Raw genomic sequence first — 12,577 nt, 5'->3', positions numbered from 1 at the left:
GCAAATCTATAAGTAATGATTTCGCTGTTAGGATCCTGTGGATCTTTCACCCAGAGAAATTTAGTAAAATCACGATCCGTCTCTTGTAAGCCTACTCTTAAAAAGGCTTTACTAATGTCGGATGTATAGGCAAAAACACCAGAGCGAAATCGTAATAAGACATCTTGTAGTCTATGGGTTAGGCTAGGTCCAGTTTGTAGACAATCATTTAGTGACACGCTGTCTGCCTTTAATTTGGCACTACAATTAAATACAATCCTGATTGGTGTTGTAACTGAATCTTTCAGGACAGCATGATGTGGCAAATAATGGCCTGTCTTATGGTTGTCTTCTTCAACAACTTCTATAAATTTGTTAGCAAGTTGTTGCTGTATTAAAGCATGATACAGTTGCAATTTATCTGGTTGCTTCCGTAGCCTAGCTAATTGAGAATTTAATTGGGTTGAGGCCATGAAATAATTTACTGGAAGCTGTGGGTCGTTCAGCTTCCACGGGAGTCTCACCCAATATTGATTATCTTGGAAAATCACAGTATCAAGATATTGTTGATACATCCATGTGTCATCTGGACTGGGTTGATCAGGGACTATGCCTAAGGTGTCCAAATCCCATAATTTGTGAACAGGGGCATTGGACTCATCATCCTCAGTTTCGTCTCTGTCATGTAGTGGTGACTGCTCTAGGCCTAGTCACTCCACTATTGAATTAGTTGGTTGATTACTAGTAGATTTAGAATGTTGTTGGATCAACACTGGTCCTGTGAGTAGTTTACCCCCAGCTGACAGAAACAAGTTTACACCTCGTTGCCTGGTGCATCCAGTAATAAATCTATAATAAAAGTCAGCTCCAATAAGAATACCTACATCGTTGAGATAGTCTGTACTTATTTTATGATCCGCTAGCCTAATACCGCTGCATTTAAGAAATTTGACTGTTTGAGCAAGACCTGTAACATGTAAATCTGAGGGGAGCTTGTCAACGACTATGGCTTAAATTGGGCTGGTGCAGCCTCCTAAACGTACCAAGACTTTAACAACCTGGTAGTCATGAGGTCCACTATTGGTTAGGAATCCAGAGATATTCAAATTCACTCGAGCAATAGGCTTCAGTTTCAACTGATCAACTAGCTGTTGAGAAATAAAGGTTTTCTGTGAACCTTGGTCAAAGAGACCACGAGTGGAAATTTTAGATCTCTTATTGATTAATTTTAATTGAGCTGTTGGTAACGTAGTTGTGTTATTCGACTCTGTTGCAAGTATACTTATGTCTTGATGCACCTTGCAATACTGTACAGAAGTATAATTGGTAGTCTTCTTATGAAGATTGGTTGATCTTGATTGATCACTACCACACAAAGAGTAATGGTGTCTACCCTTGTGGCACTTATTGCACATACGTAAGGAAACAGTACAGCTATTGGGGTCATGAGGACCCGTGCACCTTGTGCATCTGTGTAATTCTTGCAAACGATGAATTCGGGTTTTATGGTCTGGATAAGTACTACACTTATAAGTAAGATGTTCATTATTGCAGAACAAACACCTTTTCACTGTAGAAGTCGTAGGAGTGGTGCTCACTACGGGGTTTATAGGGTTCACTGTGTATGTACCTACATTTCCAGATTTCCATTTCGGAGATGATTTATTGAAATCTGGTTTTACTACAGTAGTTGCAGTACGTTGGGGTTTATGATGAGAGTTAGTAGAGAAGTTTGAAACACTCTTCCCATCTTGATTGACTCTTTGTCTTTCGACTAGGGTATGTAAACCTTCTGTAACTTCATTCATGGTCAGAGAGGTTTTATTGTATATAGTACACAATTTATCTAAAGTTTCTCTTGGTAATTTGCACCTTACAACTACTTTTGTCATCCATTCAGCAGTTTGAATTTGGACTTTAAGGCTTAAGGCCTTGAGTAACGATTCTAACTCTAGTCTGAAAGTTTGGAGAGAATCTGTAGGATTATTAGCACATGGTAAATCCAGTAATTTTTGGACTAGGATAGTAATAGTCTTTTCTTTGTTATCGTAGTTGCTCTTAAGCAATTGAACAGCTAGGTCGTAACCATCACTGGTCAGTGTTATGTTAGAGATCACCTTCAAGGCTTCATTTCGTAACAAGCCTTGTAAATAAGTGAACTTGGTTGTTTGAGGGATGTCAGCTTAAGAGTCTACTGCATCCACGAATTTACTCCAGAAATCATCCCAACTCTCATTCTCGTTCCCAGAGAATGTGGGTATATTGATCTGAGGTAATTTGACACCAAGCTCTGGATGTTAAGTAGAGGATGTTGTTAATTTGTTTTTAGCAATTTGCTTTTTAAAGGGTTGAAGTTTAACCTGTACATCATCTTCGTACTGGGCTAAAACATTGAAAATGTCCTCAAGTTCAGTTTCACCTATTGAAGTTTTGTAAAGTTCTGTCAAGTACAGATTCATATGTTGCTTAATATGCTCGAATTTACTTTCGGCAACTTGAAGTAAGTCCTCTAATTCAGTGTAGTCAACAGGTGACTGTTGTGACAGATTTTGACACTTGGTAATCTATCGGGTCAAGTGACCTTTCAGACCGATAAGGGTCCTTTTCATTTTGTCAGCTGCTTCCATGTTGCTGGGTAAGGGCTGGTTTAATAGTAAATAGTTGTTACTGACGTAACTGGGATATTGGCTCATTCAATGGAGTTCAATATCAATATAATAGCCTAATGTATTTGAATAGACTATACTACCTCGTTTAGAGGTTAAGTTACCTACCTAACAATAGATAGCTAGTATTTTGAGTAGTACTCGAATGCCACTATTGAATTTTCGTCCGGCTAGCTCATCAATTATCACCATTCGATCCAACAGTGAACATTCGGCAGTACTCAAAAAATAATACACGAATAATATGTTAAAAGCAGAAAAAAGGTTTTGATGATCCCACCCTAAATCATGGTCAGCATAATCTAAATAATATGTATGTACACCAGTACTGTCTAGTACAGTACTCGCTAAATAATTCCTACCTAGGAATGACTAAATGGTTTAGGCTGCATTTGTACAAACATTAGTACAATTACAGTCTAAATATCCTACCTCATCAAAGGTTGGCATATATATGCAATGGTGCAGTAATATAGAAATATAGTGCTATGTTTTTGGGATTTTTTGTTTTGATATATATGTTTGTGCTTAGAAACACAAGTGAAAATTTATAAATATATAACACTAAGGCTACTTTATACATAAAGTATTATAGGAAATGTTGATAATAATTAATAAGTTTCAGGCTGTAATATGGGCAGTCTGCTGACAGCCGTAAATAATAAATATACTGGTAAATAACCTAATAATATTAACACACTAGTTGGTGTTAGTAAATAGGTAATTAATAATGATTAATGATAGCTTAATTTTCAGCTATCTAGGTTCGAAGGACCAAAATTTTGTTTTGGTCGCTGAGAACCAGTATAGATTTTAATATTAATTATGATCCATCCGGTTCATTAAGGACCAAAATTTTGTGGGGGAAAACCTGACTCCAGTAACTATTGTTTTGAGCTCTGAGAACTAATAATTAAATATATATATATATATATATATATATATATATATATATATATATATATATATATATATATATATATATATATATATATATATATATATATATATATATATATATGTTGTACCTAGTAGCCAGAATGCACTTCTCAGCCTACTATGCAAGGCCCGATTTGCCTAATAAGCCAAGTTTTCCTGAATTAATATATTTTCTCTAATTTTTTTCTTATGAAATGATAAAGCTACCCATTTCATTATGTATGAGGTCAATGTTTTTTTATTTGAGTTAAAATTAACGTAGATATATGACCGAACCTAACCAACCCTACCTAACCTAACCTAACCTATCTTAATAGGATAGGTTAGGTTAGGTAGCCGAAAAAGCTAGGTTAGGTTAGGTTAGGTAGGTTAGGTAGTCGAAAAACCATTAATTCGTGAAAACTTGGCTTATTAGGCAAATCGGGCCTTGCATAGTTGGCTGAGAAGTGCGTTCTGGCTACTAGGTACGACATATATATATATATATATATATATATATATATATATATATATATAGATAGATAGATAGCAATGAAGGACCACCACTTTTTGAGAAAAAGTGGAAAACAAATTAAAGCAATGGAAAAACTGATCCCAAGAACTAGTGTCCTATGGATCTTAGTAAGACTGTAATTCTTATATAAATGGAGTCAAATTAACTTACACAAAATTGGGGGGTTACATGCTAAAAGATGAATACATCCCTAGCATTATTCTGGTGCTGGTTCTTCACCAGAGTAAATCAAATATGAAAGTAAACAAGGTTGAATATATAATATTGATTGTAATTAAATGCACCCAAAATACTGTTGAAATGTTGATTAACATCAGTAAATCAATGGGTTAGTATAATTGATCTCTTTGAGAGATCACTACTATAACTACAGTTATTGCTACAGATAAAAAAGGGACAGCTTAGCTGTAAATCTAGTGAGGTGTAATCAGTTGGTACGCTCCACCGACGACGTGTTGCATAAGGCAAATTGTTGCACGAAACGGTGGGGAAGCCTAGCACCTCGGTTGACGTCGCCTTGGTAGGGATTGTATTGGTTTACATTCGGCCTAACGACTGCTAGTCTAAATGTTAACTGTAGCCACATGATAGCAAACAGATAAACCTAGCTGCCGAGCCGCGTGTCCGTTGATGTGGAGACTTGAGCAATTCTTCGTCCTCCAGCTGCTGCTTGAAAGACGGTAACTCTGGAATTGCAGATATGATAGTCTGGGACACGGCTATTGTGCCAAATAACGTGGCACCGCTCAACATATCGTGGGAGCGAAATAAGTAGGTAAAACGTAGCTCTGTTACACGCTGTCAATGGCGTCCGAGTCGTGCTCTTTCGTGTATACTCGCGTGTCTAGTGACGCTCTCTCGTCTTCCCCCTCTTCCTTATTGCGCATGCGCGGCTCTCGATAGACATCTCGAGCGTAAATGTATATGTATATATCGCAATTGACTAAGAAAGGAAGAAGTAATGACGAGGATTAATATCACATTAAATTCTTCTGTGATAAAATAGAATTTCTTGTAACATAAATTGGTTTATTAAGGTTGTGTAGCTAATCGAGGAAATTAAAAATAAAATCATTTACATTTAAGTAATTTCCTCTAGAATGTTTGATATTAATTAAATAAGGGAGTTCCAGTAAGTAGTAGTATACTACGAAATTAAACTTATTAGTAAGGAACTATCTTTAGTAAAGCAAATGATAAACTAGATTCTTGTTGTAAATCCAACTAAATGTGGAGAGAATTCATGTTACTGCCTGTCGTTCCTCACGTCGTCACTCTGACTAGGAAGAATTTGGCAATGAATAAATCATGATAATGATTAAATTTACAAGCTAGTAATTTTAGTAACTACTTTGGTTAATACAAAGGTTGTATAAAATACAAGGATGTATAAAACTATTTGTTATTTCTAACATAACTCCGGGGAGAGAAAACTCGGGTCGTAGTTCAGGTATTAGTACTAACATACACCTGTTTCTCTATCCTGAAGTTATATTCATGGGTTAGTAGGTTAGTACGCACCTAACGAATGTCCCAAATCTGTGGTAGATGACTCTGAGTCAACATGGGGACGTAAATAAACATTGAAAATTATTGAAAAATTCCTTTGTAAGAGACAGAAGGATATTAACAAAAAATAAATTATGAATAATTGGTTCATTTAAGATTAAGGAGACCTCATCAATACAGTGAGGCTACTGTCCATGGTCACTATGACTCGTAACTAATTACTGGACGTCAACTGATCACTGCATCAGCGTGGTCACCTCAAGTTTAAATGATAAGTTATCTACTCTTGAATAGAATCAAAATATTGTTTAAGTTTCTGTTTGCAGTTCTGAACAGTGACTCTTGATGGTCTTGTGCTCGGTTGAGTAGAACCATTGTTCTCTGAAACTTGGGTTACAGGTATATATGTAGAACACTCGTGTTCTGCTAACTCTAAAGGTACTAATTTCTCTAGTGTTTTCAAGGTAGTAGTGCCTCAACACTGAACTTTAACAATTCGTAAAATACCATGGCAGTCAGGATGGATGTCAACAATTTTACCTATAGGCCAATCTGACCTGGGTCCATCACTGTCTACTAGGACAAGATCACCTGGTTTAAGTTGAACTTTATTATATGGGCTTGCAGCTCCATAATGATATTCTCTTAAAGCAGTTAAATATTCACGTGTCCAGACCTCATTCCATTTCTCTATTATTCTTGAAAGGTGTTTATAACTCTCCACCAAGTCTCTTGCTTTGACACACGAAGGGTCAGCTGGATCCTCGTCTCCTAGAGATATTAGAGGGCTCAGAAGACCACCATGAATCAAATGAGAGGGGCTTAGGGGGTTCTCTTTGGGAGAAATCTTCTGTTAAGTAGGTTAGAGGTCTGTTGTTGACTCGTGCTTCAATTTCCACGACAAGGGTCTGTAACTCGGTGAGCTTAATTTTCTGCTGGTGTAAGGTTTTTCTTAGGCATTTCTCAACAGTTCCCACCATTCTTTCGTAAAAACCGCCGTGCCATGGTGCTCTTGGAGGAATAAATTTCCAATAGCATTGTCTCTGTTTGAGCACAGAGTGTACTTCTGGATGGTACCATATTTCTTGTAAGCAAGCTTCTCCTGCCACGAAGTTAGATCCATTATCTGAGATCATTAATTTTGGGCAAGATCTTCGTGCAGCAAATCTGCGAAAGGCTTCTGCACTCATGTCAGAAGTGACTTCTAAATGTACTCCGCGTGTGGTAGCACACGTGAAAAGGCAAATGTAGGCTTTCACTGGAATCTTGTCCGGTGTGCCTGTTAAAATTAGTGCTCCTGTATAGTCGACACCTGTGGTTTCAAAGGGACGAAGGTGGACGACTCGCTCCTTAGGTAGGGGCGGTGGCCCTGGATAAGGACACACTCGAGCATCATATCTCTTGCAGATTACACAAGACTTGATTAAGGATTTGACAGTTTAGCGACCTTGGGGAAGCCAAAAACGTTGTCTGATTTCAGTAAAAGTATCTAATACTTCACCATGCAATGTATTATGCTCATGGTAATGTAAAACTATGAGTTTAGTAATGATGTGATGACGTGGAAGAAGTATAGGATTCTTCGTATCTAAATTTATTTCTGCGTGAAGCAGACGTCCACCGCATCTCAAGATGTTATAGTTATCTGAGTCAAGCCAGATACCCAGAGACTTACTCAACCTTTCTGGGAGATGTTCATATTCCTTCCCATAAGTCTCTTGGTGAGCTTGTTTGACCCAATATTTGATGGAACTAGGAAATCGATACTTGATCCCCATCTTGTTGATGAAATCAAATACCATTTCTGTAACTCTTAGTAATTTGCATAAATTGGAATAACGATGAGGATTGATAGCTAAAATTCAAGGGGGTTTTGGATCCACAACAGGGGTAGTGACATTGGTCACAATGACTTGTGGCTTCTGTTGGGGCCACTGACCACTAACTAGCCATTGGGGTCCATTAAACCACATCTCGGTTTTAACTAATTTCTTTAAGTCAAACCTCTGGATAAATAGTCAGCTGGATTGTCCTTGGTTGGGACATGTCTTAATTTATAACCACCAGACAATTCTCGAATTTCCCTTACTCGATTGCTGACATAGGGAGTTTTGTTGTTATCGTTTTTTACCCACTACAATACTGCCTCATTGTCTGACCACACTACTATTTCACCAAGGTGAACATTACTGAGGGTTTTGATCAGGCAATGAGCCAGTCTTACACCTACTAATAAGGCAGTTAATTCCATTTGGGGTAGTGACCTCCTTTTAATCGGGGCTACCCTTGCCTTAGATGTAAGCAAAAATGATTGTTGAGTATTAACTAGATAGGCTACTGAGCCATACGCTTTGCCTGAAGCATCGCAGAATACATGTAAATTTGTGGGTAAATTTAGTCCTAAGGTATTTTGGGGAAACTGTAGAATACTAAGTTTGTTGTAATCAGGAATCAACTGCTGCCATTTTTCTTGGAGATCCTCCGGCAACGTTTCATCCCACCTCAAATTCCTTTGCCAGCACTCCTGCATAAGGAGTTTACCCTTAATTAGAATATGACTGAGTAGGCCTAAAGGGTCAAATGGCTTGCTGACATGGGAGAGTAGTTTTCTCATGGTTAGAGGTGAATGATTGAAATCCACCGACTTGATATTCAATTTGTCTGTGGAAGTATTCCACTCCATACCTAAGACTTTCAATTTGTGAGGTACCTTATAATCAGGGAATTCTTCCTTGATTATTTGGTTGAGTTGTTTATTATTGGAGGCCCACGATTAAAGAGGCATGTTAGCTCCCAACAGTTCACGATTAGCCTCATGGTAGATTTCCACCTGTTTATTCTCATCATTAGTGGTTCCTTGAAAATTGTCAATGTATAAATTGTTGCTAATCTCAGTCTTGTAGGGGCTATTAGACTTCTTAAGATGTGTATCCAGAGTAGCCTGGAGTAAGAATGGTGAAGATGTCGCTCCGCACAGTACTGAGGCAAATCTATAAGTAATGATTTTGCTGTTAGGATCCTGTGGATCTTTCACCCAGAGAAATTTAGTAAAATCACGATCCGTCTCTTGTAAGCCTACTCTTAAAAAGGCTTTACTAATGTCGGATGTATAGGCAAAAACACCAGAGCGAAATCGTAATAAGACATCTTGTAGTCTTTGGGTTAGGCTAGGTCCAGTTTGTAGACAATCATTTAGTGACACGCTGTCTGCCTTTAATTTGGCACTACAATTAAATACAATCCTGATTGGTGTTGTAACTGAATCTTTCAGGACAGCATGATGTGGCAAATAATGGCCTGTCTTATGGTTGTCTTCTTCAACAACTTCTATAAATTTGTTAGCAAGTTGTTGCTGTATTAAAGCATGATACAGTTGCAATTTATCTGGTTGCTTCCGTAGCCTAGCTAATTGAGAATTTAATTGGGTTGAGGCCATGAAATAATTTACTGGAAGCTGTGGGTCGTTCAGCTTCCACGGGAGTCTCACCCAATATTGATTATCTTGGAAAATCACAGTATCAAGATATTGTTGATACATCCATGTGTCATCTGGACTGGGTTGATCAGGGACTATGCCTAAGGTGTCCAAATCCCATAATTTGTGAATAGGGGCATTGGACTCATCATCCTCAGTTTCGTCTCTGACATCTAGTGGTGACTGCTCTAGGCCTAGTCACGCCACTATTGAATTAGTTGGTTGATTACTAGTAGATTTAGAATGTTGTTGGATCAACACTGGTCCTGTGAGTAGTTTACCCCCAGCTGACAGAAACAAGTTTACACCTCGTTGCCTGGTACATCCAGTAATAAATCTATAATAAAAGTCAGCTCCAATAAGAATACCTACATCGTTGAGATAGTCTGTACTTATTTTATGATCCGCTAGCCTAATACCGCTGCATTTAAGAAATTTGACTGTTTGAGCAAGACCTGTAACATATAAATCTGAGGGGAGCTTGTCAACGACTATGGCTTAAATTGGGCTGGTGCAGCCTCCTAAACGTACCAAGACTTTAACAACCTGGTAGTCATGAGGTCCACTATTGGTTAGGAATCCAGAGATATTCAAATTCACTCGAGCAATAGGCTTCAGTTTCAACTGATCAACTAGCTGTTGAGAAATAAAGGTTTTCTGTGAACCTTGGTCAAAGAGACCACGAGTGGAAATTTTAGATCTCTTATTGATTAATTTTTATTGAGCTGTTGGTAACGTAGTTGCGTTATTCGACTCTGTTGCAAGTATACTTATGTCTTGATGCACCTTGCAATACTGTACAGAAGTAGAATTGATAGTCTTCTTATGAAGATTGGTTGATCTTGATTGATCACTACCACACAAAGAGTAATGGTGTCTACCCTTGTGGCACTTATTGCACATACGTAAGGAAACAGTACAGCTATTGGGGTCATGAGGACCCGTGCACCTTGTGCATCTGTGTAATTCTTGCAAACGATGAATTCGGGTTTTATGGTCTGGATAAGTACTACACTTATAAGTAAGATGTTCATTATTGCAGAACAAACACCATTTCACTGTAGAAGTCGTAGGAGTGGTGCTCACTACGGGGTTTATAGGGTTCACTGTGTATGTACCTACATTTCCATTTCGGAGATGATTTATTGAAATCTGGTTTTACTACAGTAGTTGCAGTACGTTGGGGTTTATGATGAGAGTTAGTAGAGAAGTTTGAAACACTCTTCCCATCTTGATTGACTCTTTGTCTTTCGACAAGGGTATGTAAACCTTCTGTAATTTCATTCATGGTCAGAGAGGTTTTATTGTATATAGTACACAATTTATCTAAAGTTTCTCTTGGTAATTTGCACCTTACAACTACTTTTGTCATCCATTCAGCAGTTTGAATTTGGACTTTAAGGCTTAAGGCCTTGAGTAACGATTCTAACTCTAGTCTGAAAGTTTGGAGAGAATCTGTAGAATTATTAGCACATGGTAAATCCAGTAATTTTTGGACTAGGATAGTAATAGTCTTTTCTTTGTTATCGTAGTTGCTCTTAAGCAATTGAACAGCTAGGTCGTAACCATCACTGGTCAGTGTTATGTTAGAGATCACCTTCAAGGCTTCATTTCGTAACAAGCCTTGTAAATAAGTGAACTTGGTTGTTTGAGGGATGTCAGCTTTAGAGTCTACTGCATCCACGAATTTACTCCAGAAATCATCCCAACTCTCATTCTCGTTACCAGAGAATGTGGGTATATTGATCTGAGGTAATTTGACACCAAGATCTGGATGTTAAGTAGAGGATGTTGTTAATTTGTTTTTAGCAATTGGCTTTTTAAAGGGTTGAAGTTTAACCTGTACATCATCTTCGTACTGGGCTAAAACATTGAAAATGTCCTCAAGTTCAGTTTCACCTATTGAAGTTTTGTAAAGTTCTGACAAGTACAGATTCATATGTTGCTTAATATGCTCGAATTTACTTTCGGCAACTTGAAGTAAGTCCTCTAATTCAGTGTAGTCAACAGGTGACTGTTGTGACAGATTTTGACACTTGGTAATCTGTCGGGTCAAGTGACCTTTCAGACCGATAAGGGTCCTTTTCATTTTGTCAGCTGCTTCCATGTTGCTGGGTAAGGGCTGGTTTAATAGTAAATAGTTGTTACTGACGTAACTGGGATATTGGCTCATTCAATGGAGTTCAATATCAATATAATAGCCTAATGTATTTGAATAGACTATACTACCTCGTTTAGAGGTTAAGTTACCTACCTAACAATAGATAGCTAATATTTTGAGTAGTACTCGAATGCCACTATTGAATTTTCGTCCGGCTAGCTCATCAATTATCACCATTCGATCCAACAGTGAACATTCGGCAGTACTCAAAAAATAATACACGAATAATATGTTAAAAGCAGAAAAAAGGTTTTGATGATCCCACCCTAAATCAGGGTCAGCATAATCTAAATAATATGTATGTACACCAGTACTGTCTAGTACAGTACTCGCTAAATAATTCCTACCTAGGAATGACTAAATGGTTTAGGCTGCATTTGTACAAACATTAGTACAATTACAGTCTAAATATCCTACCTCATCAAAGGTTGGCATATATATGCAATGGTGCAGTAATATAGAAATATAGTGCTATGTTTTTGGGATTTTTTGTTTTGATATATATGTTTGTGCTTAGAAACACAAGTGAAAATTTATAAATATATAACACTAAGGCTACTTTATACATAAAGTATTATAGGAAATGTTGATAATAATTAATAAGTTTCAGGCTGTAATATGGGCAGTCTGCTGACAGCCGTAAATAATAAATATACTGGTAAATAACCTAATAATATTAACACACTAGTTGGTGTTAGTAAATAGGTAATTAATAATGATTAATGATAGCTTAATTTTCAGCTATCTAGGTTCGAAGGACCAAAATTTTGTTTTGGTCGCTGAGAACCAGTATAGATTTTAATATTAATTATGATTCATCCGGTTCGTTAAGGACCAAAATTTTGTGGGGGAAAACCTGACTCCAGTAACTATTGTTTTGAGCTCTGAGAACTAATAATTAAATATATATATATATATATATATATATATATATATATATATATATATATATATATATATATATATATATATATGTCGTACCTAGTAGCCAGAACGCACTTCTATGCCTACTATTCAAGGCCCGATTTGCCTAATAAGCCAAGTTTTCATGAATTAATTGTTTTTCGACTACCTAACCTACCTAACCTAACCTAACCTAACGTTTTCGGCTACCTAACCTAACCTAACCGATAAAGATAGGTTAGGTTAGGTTAGGTAGGGTTGGTTAGGTTCGGTCATATATCTACATTAATTTTAACTCCAATAAAAAAAAATTGACGTCATACGTAATGAAATGGGTAGCTTTATAATTTCATAAGAAAAAAATTAGAGAAAATATACTAATTCATGAAAACTTGGCTTATTAGGCAAATCGGGCCTTGAATAGTAGGCAT

The sequence above is a fragment of the Procambarus clarkii genome, chromosome 89 (assembly GCF_040958095.1).
Source record: "Procambarus clarkii isolate CNS0578487 chromosome 89, FALCON_Pclarkii_2.0, whole genome shotgun sequence".
NCBI classification, from domain to species: domain Eukaryota; kingdom Metazoa; phylum Arthropoda; class Malacostraca; order Decapoda; family Cambaridae; genus Procambarus; species Procambarus clarkii.
The sequence above is the reverse complement of the archived record's forward strand: the minus strand, read 5'-3'. Positions refer to the sequence as shown.